This window comes from Alexandromys fortis, unplaced genomic scaffold, assembly GCF_014885135.2.
Source record: "Alexandromys fortis isolate MF-2015 unplaced genomic scaffold, M_Fortis_MF-2015_v1.1 scaffold_7, whole genome shotgun sequence".
Taxonomy (NCBI): Eukaryota; Metazoa; Chordata; class Mammalia; order Rodentia; family Cricetidae; genus Alexandromys; species Alexandromys fortis.
Genome location: NW_026067920.1, coordinates 6,864,316 through 6,872,186, shown reverse-complemented (window position 1 = coordinate 6,872,186; position 7,871 = coordinate 6,864,316).

Here is a 7,871-nt window from a genome sequence, read left to right as displayed (position 1 = left end):
GGACCCAGCATCCGATCTGGAGCTAGGCTAGCAGTTGAAAACTCCAGGCATTTCTGTTTCTATTCCTTACACAGTGCTGGGGTTGCAGGCCTGCATGACCACATCTGGCTTTTTACAAAGATTCCAGGGATTTGAACTCAGGTCCTGATGCTTGCAAAGCAAGCTCTTTACTGGTGGAGCTGTCTCCCAGCCCCTAATTTCTTTCCTAATCCAGCCATACTGACTCAAAGCCCCCCCAATGACCCGTTTTGATTTACCACTTGAAGGACCCCATTTCCAAATACAGTCCCATCTGAGATACTGTGACTTAGGATTTACATTGTGACTCCAGGAACAGGCTCCAGTCCATAACAGATTACAAGAGGAGTCAGGACTAGAGGATGGGGACACCAGTGGAAGGTCCTTGGTGCTACACAGGAGCAGTAGGAGTGGCCCAGAGGCCCAGAGGCGGGGACTCACTACCAGCCAGGCGAAGTGTGAGGGAAGATGCGTCAGCGATTCTGGTGAGGTCAGCTCCTAGTGACGTCGCTATGGCCAGCAGGAAAGGCTTGCAACAGCCAGTATAAATAGGATCCTCAACCACAGGGCCCGGGCTGTCCCCTCTTCCTGGGCCACGTCAGTTAGGTCCTCGTGATGCAGAGAGGAAGAGAGGGTGGGTTTGTTTCCTCAAAACTGTTATCTTCCAGTCTTTCTGACCCACCCTCTGGCTGTGAGGGCTCTGCCCCTTTAAATGCACAACCAGGACCTGCCACTGCCTGAGGTGGGGTGCAGGAGGCTGCTCCATTGGGCAGAGTGGGTGGACCCCCATTTGCTGGGTCAGAGGTAGACACAGATTCAAGTTGCAGTCCCTATGGCTCATGAGCCCCTTCTCAACCGAGTCACGCCCTCTCAGGGCCTCGGTCTCTCTTCCCTGTAAACCTCAGTGACACAATTCAACAACAAGACCATGAACAATCCAATTAAAAATGGGCAAAAGATGTGGTAGCACAGGCCTGTGATTTGAGCATTTGGAAAGGTAGAAGCAGGAGGATCAGGAGTTCAAGGTCAGCCTCAGCTACCTGGGGAGCTCAAGGTTGACCTCAGCACACGGTGAGTCCAAGGTTAGCCTCAGCTACACAGTGAGACCAAAGTCAATCTCAGCTACACAGTGAGATCAAGGTCGACCTCAGCTACACAGTGAGATCAAGGTCGACCTCAGCACACAGCCTCAGGTCACACCAAGGTCAGCCTCAGCTACACAGTGAGTTCAAGATCAGCCTCAGCACACCACGAGACCAAGGTCAGCCTCAGCTACGGGGTGAGAGCGCGCAGTCTGTGCTTCAGGAGAGCCTGGGGATGGGTGGCTGGGGTAATGAAACTGAGAAGAGTATGCTGGAGATGGCACAGTCAATGAATTGTGGCCTGAATTCCATCCCCAGTACCCACAGAAAAATGCCAGGCATGGTGGCCTATTCCTGTGATCCTGGCGGCAGGGTGACAAAAATGGCATCCCAGAGGGTCACTAGCCAGTCTGCCTGGTGAGCTCCGGGTTGAGAACAGACCCTTTCTCAAAGGAGGTCGCTGGCATTCCTAAGGATGACACCCAAGCTTGTCTCTAGCTTCTGGGCACACGCACACACACACACCCTTGACAAAGGATTTGATCAGACATTTCCTACTGAAGAAAAACATACAGGACTGTCCTAGAAGTGTCTGAAAGGTTGCTCAAAATCAGGAGATATAGAGAGGTACAGAGCTGCCGCTGTACCACACCGTTATGGGCTGAATCGGAGACAGACAGTAGCAAACATTGGTGACAATACAGGGACACTAGAACCCTTGTACAATGCTGGCAGGAAGGAAAGACACTGCCTGGAAAACAGACAAAAACAAAGAATTAGCCCAGCAAATCCGCTCCTGATGTGGGATTCCCTTCTGTATGCTGTGAATACCATTGGTGAATAAAGGAACTACCTTGGCCTGTTGCTAGGGTAGAGTAGAGCTAGGCTGGGCGGGGGGGGGGGGGGACACACTAAACTGAATGCTGGGAGAAAGAAGGAGGAGTTGGAGAGAAGCCATGTAGCCCCGCTGGACACAGACATTGGAACTTTACCTGATAAGCCACAGCCTTGTGGCGATACACAGATTAATAGAGATGGGCTAAATTAAGGTGTAAGAGTTAGCCAATAAGAAGCTAGAGCTAATGGGCCAAGCAGTGATCTGATTAATACAGTTTCTGTGTGGTTATTTTGGGGCTGAGCTGCCAAGAACTAACTAGTGGCCTCCTACTACACACTCCTCCTAAACTCACACCCCAAAACACATCCAAACTGTACCATAGGCTAGTCCTCACTCTGTACCCTAGGCTAGTCTGCAGTTCACTATATAGTCAAGATTGGCCTCAAACTCACGGCAATCTTTCTGCTTTAGCCTTCTAAGCACTAAGATTACAGGTGTGCACCACCACTGCAGGCCAAAAACACTTGTTCTAATGAGAAGCAAAACCAGAAAATACATGCCCCCACACAAACCTGCAGGAATCAGAGGAGAGGTTGTTTGCATTCCCCCCGAAAGCATAAGCCCGATGGCCAGAGGAAATGAATAAACAAAGTACAGATAAACAACACAATGCAATATCGAGTCACAAAGACAGGTGAAGTGCTGACATGTGCCACAACATGGACAAGCCTGGAGAAGCTTCCGTCCAAGGAAGCACACCAATAGGAAAGGCCACTGACACCGTGCGATGAAGATGATGCTCACACACGAGGTCAGGGAGGGCAGCAGAATCTGGAGAGGAATGGCCGGATTATTCTAAAACCGGAGAGTGGCCATGATCGTGTAACCCTGAATGAAGGAAACACACAGACCTGTGTAAGCCCGAAACTATGAGGGCTGTACCTGCCGTGGCAATGCAGGCCACTTCTTAATCTAGTTAGTGTCACTCAAGGGCTAAGCCTGGCCCTCAGTGGGGACTTGGTAAACATGTACCTGGCACTTCGTGGGGCAGACGAAGGCACACATTGGTTTATGTCACTGGGTGGCTTTGGGGCGGTTGAGAAAGGCATTGTTACGTAAGCCCCAGTGGCGGGGACAAGCGGGTCAGAGAGGTCATGGGGCCCCGGGGATCCCTTGTTCTCCAGTTACCACAGAGTCTTCCTGGGCCCTGGCCTGCTGACAGGTGTGCTCTCTGCCTCCCCAAATGAGTAACCGACCCCCAGGGGTCTGAGGCCTTATTCAGAAGAGGGAAGGAAAGACAAGAGTTCCTCCAGCTCTGCGCCTCTCTGACACACCAGCCACCATCACTACAGCTCCTGTGACCAGACCCGCGTCAGGGAAACCCAGACTGAGGGGAACCCGGGGACAGTGACAACAGGCGTACCGACAAGCTGGCAACCGAGCAGAGGTTGCCCAGCCGTCCACTGGCTGGTTACCCCAGGATGACCTCACCACCCACTATGAGCCCAGGTCAAACCTGCAGGGTAAGAGAAGCCCAATGGCCACAGAAGGTCCAGGGCTCCCACAGGGCTGTGTCCCTCCAAGGGAACCACCATGTCCAAAAGTGACAAGGTAGGAATTCAGCTGTACACCACAATGCTTGTAGAATACACTGCTCACTTTTTGAGAAGGGCTCTCAGGGATCCCAGGCTGGCCTTGGGCCATTATGTGGCTGACCCTGAACATGTGACCCCACCTCCTCCACTAGCGCCTGGCACTACAAAGACCTACAAGGTGTGGGGCTTGAATCCAGGGCTTTGTGCATGGTAGGCAAGGAGTCTACTAACTGATCTACCTCTCCGGCCTTTGGAACACCTATTTTGAAATTCAGATCCTTGACTAAAATATTTGGGTTCCCTGGCTCCCCAAAACTAGGCAGGTTTCTAGATTTTTTTCATGGGCCAGGCTTGGCATTACATACTTTTGCAGGGCACCCCACCAGATTCTCATAACCGCTTTAGGAGCCAGCTCCATTTTGCAGATGGAGGAACTGAGGCGTAGAAGGCAGGATCCTGAAAGGAGAGAAAATGCAGGCTGGAGCTCAGATAGCCTTCCTAGGCCAAGAGACCAGCATGTTCAATGGACTGTCCAGAGCTGATGCTGCCACGTGACAAAAATGACAGTCTCTCCGCAGGGGCAGAGGTAAGAGGCACAGGACCAGGTAGGTGTGACCGAGAGTCCAATAGGGAGGGAGGAAAACAAGGAAGGAAAGTGTGTCCCGTACTCAGGGTGCAGACAGGACCTGGGATACAGGAAGGGCTGAAGAGACCTCAGTGGGCATATGCATGGACATCCAGATGTGGCCATCTGGAGAAGTTGCAGCGCAGAGGAGTCATGGCTGCCAACCTGCAGGACCCAGACACGCACCCATGCATCAGTGACCAGGCTTTTGGAGGGGCAGCACCCCGGGCCACTGGCTGGAGCAGCTGATCTCGGGCAGTCCAGCTGCTTAGGTCCCTTTCCAAAGGAATCAAGTCTCTGTCACCCTTGTTACACCGGAGCACGTGATCTTGTTTCTGGGCAGCTTTGGAAACATGCTGACTCTTTTATAGCATGTTCGAAAATTTGCTTTTTAGACTGCTCTAGATTGCAACACTTTTCCAGGAAAGCCAGCTGAAAGAAAAGAGTGCCACACATCCCCTCCTTTAGACAATTCACTAGGGCACCCATTCCACAAAAGCGGCACCTGCTGGTCTCACAAAGGGAGGTGCTGTGGAAGGCTGACTCTTTTATGTGTGTGTGTTTGTGTGCATGTGTGGTGTGCATTGGCTAGAGGCCAATGCCCAGTGTCTTTCTCAATCACTCTCCACCTTATTTATTTATTTATTATTTATTTTGAGGCAGGATCTCTCCCTGAACCTGGGTCTCGCCAGCCTGACTGGACTGGTTGGCTATCCAGCAAGCTCTAGGGATCTACCTGTCTCTGTCCCCCCCCCCGCCCCTCAGTACTGGGGTTATACCTGCACCACAGGCCCTGGATTTTGCGAGGATATTGGGCATCTGAACACAGATCTTCACATATGCAAGGCAGGCACATTACTGATTCTTTATTCCTAGGAATTGAACACCAGAGATAAACAATCAAGAAAGAGAAGTTGTGGATGGCACATGCCTTTATTCCCAGCATTCAGGAGGCAGAGGCAGAGGCAGGTGGATCTTTAAATTTCAGGTCAGTCTGGTTTAAGTAGCAAGTTCCCGGACAGCTAGAGGAGGATGTGGGAAGGACTCCGGGCCCACAGCAAGAGCACTGGGTAAGTGACTTGGGAGAGGCAGTGAAGTCACCGTCTTCCATGTGTGTTCTTGGGGACACCCCAGGGAAAGTCCACATGATTACATGATATAAGCAAGAAATGTATCCTGCACCCAAGGAAAGATTCATCATGCTGTTTCCAAGCACCTCCTGGTGGCCACGCAATGGAGGGGAGGGTGCTAAGGGGCTGCTGATCCCCGTGTTCTAGGATGAACTTATCAGGATGGAGGAACCATACCAGCTTACTCAGACTCTGAGTCTAATAGGCTCAAGTGGGCAATCCCCAAATTTCTTCAAACAAAACGCAGCATGCAGTAGGTATTGCATGCAATGGGGTATTAGCACCCACGAGGAGGACATACTGACACATGCCACAGTGCAGGTGACACTCAAGAACATTGAGCTGAGTGGGAGCAATGACACACAAGTCACACTGCACGAGTGTGTGGTTCCACCAGTAGGAACCAGGGAGGAAAACACAGAGAGAATGTGACCGGTGGTGAGCGCAGAAGGAGCAATGGGCATGGCTTCTCCTGTGTGCATGGCCTCCTCTTGGGTGGTGAAAAGGTTTGGAATTAAATGCGCCAAATACCATGAAATCACTTGATTGAAAACAGCTGTCAGCACACCTGTAATCCTAGCACTGGGGAAGCTGAGGCAGGAGGATTGTGAGTTCTTGGCCAGCCTGGCATGCAAACAAGACCCTATCTCAAAAGAGAAAGGAAAAATAGTAAAAATTATGCAAATTTTATGCCAATTTAAAAATTGGCTGGGTGCTGGTGGTGCACATCTTTAATCCCAGCACTTGGGAGGCAAAGGCAGAAAGATTTCTGTGTGTTCGAGGCCAACCTGGTCTACAAGAGCTAGTTCCAGGACAGGCTCCAAAGCTACACTGAAACCCTGTCTCAAAAAAAAAACAAAAAAAAAAAAACAAAAAAAAGAAAAGAAAAAAATTGGGTAAGAAGCTGGAGAGATGGCTCAGCAGTTAAGAGCATTTGTTGCTCATGCAGAGGACCCGAATTCAGTTCCCAGCATCCACGGTTCATTCACAACTGTCTGTAACTCCAGTTCCTGAGGATCCGACCCCCTCTTCTGACATCTGCAGGCATTGCACATACGTAATGCATATATATGCAGGCAAAACACTCATATGCATGAAAACGAGGAACTTTTTTTTTTTTTTTTTAGTTGGGGAACTGGGGAGATGGCCGGGGGTAAAGGGCTTGGGGCACCAGCACGAGAACCTGAGTTCAGGTCCCCAGCACCATGTAAAAGCCAGGCACGGTGGTGGGCATCTGAGACCCCAGCATTGGGGGTCAGGGACAGGTGTGCCCCACGGGCTCACTGGCCAGTCAGTCTAGCAGGAAAGTGGAGCTCCAGGTTCACTGAGACTCGACCTCAAAAACGAGGTGGCAAGCCATAGGTGGAAGACACGTGGCTTTGACCACTGGCCTCCACAGACATGCATCCCTGCATCCACTACCCATGTGTCCATGCATGCACACACCATGCAAACACTAAGAAAAAAAATGAAAGAAGAGCTTAAAAGCATGCAAGGGATTGGGGTGTTATCAGTATGCGAGGGGCCTTCAGTGTGGAAGTGGGGAGGAAGGAGATGGGTGAAGAGAAAGATGCAGGACAGAGGGAGGAAGGGAGACAGACATACAGCCACCTCGGGAAGCCAAGGGGTTTCCAAGGTTACATGAGTGAGTGGGAAGCCCAGGGTCTGCTTGAGAAGGAGCACAGCTGTGGGGCTGTGCTCTCAAGGGACGTGCTGAGGGACAACTCACTTGTGCAGTGACAGGAAAGGGAACTGAGTCACTAAAGCCAGCAGAGACCAGGGCCAACACCAGGAACAAGAGGCCCGGGGAGAGGCAGGGGCTGGAGGATGGGTCGTATCTGGGGTCTAGGCAGGAAGTTGCCCATGCTTGCTTTGGGGGCAGCAGGCAAGGGAACAGAGAGTGGGGTGAAGTGCAAGCACCTAGGAGAGCTGAAATGGAGGAAAGCAAGGGGAAACAGAGACCCTGGGAAGAAGCAACAGGGGCAGAGGGCACCTGTGATCATGTAAACATCAAAGATGCCCCCAATTCCTACACACATGCAGAGACAGAGTCAAGCCCACAGCGGACATTCATACAACACAGACACGCACACAGACAGACATCCACATGCTCACCAAAGAGGACTGGGTAACGACCACACCAGGACACTGTCCCTTCTCCATGTGTATAGGTGACTAACAAAAATACACACACACACACATACACACAGAGCACCGATATCCGTATGATGCCACAGCTAATCCCCTGGAAAGAAGTTCTGGACTTCACTATGACAGCACCCATGGCTCAGAACCCCAGCACCATGACCCTCTTGAGAAAGTGACAGACAGGGGCTATTGCACAATATCTCCACCCTATTCAGCTCAGGGTCAGGGAGGAGCCAGGGCCAGACCTCGCGTGCCTGCCCACACAGCCGCTGTCAGCTGTCACCAGCAGCAGACACCCGGCCACCAACGCAGACAGCTTGGATTACAAGGGATCTGACAAAATCTTCCCCATCCTTCAGGGCTCCTCTAAAGTCTCTCTCCCCTCTCTCCTCCTCCTCCTCCTCCTCCTCTCCTCTCCTCTCCTCTCCTCTCCTC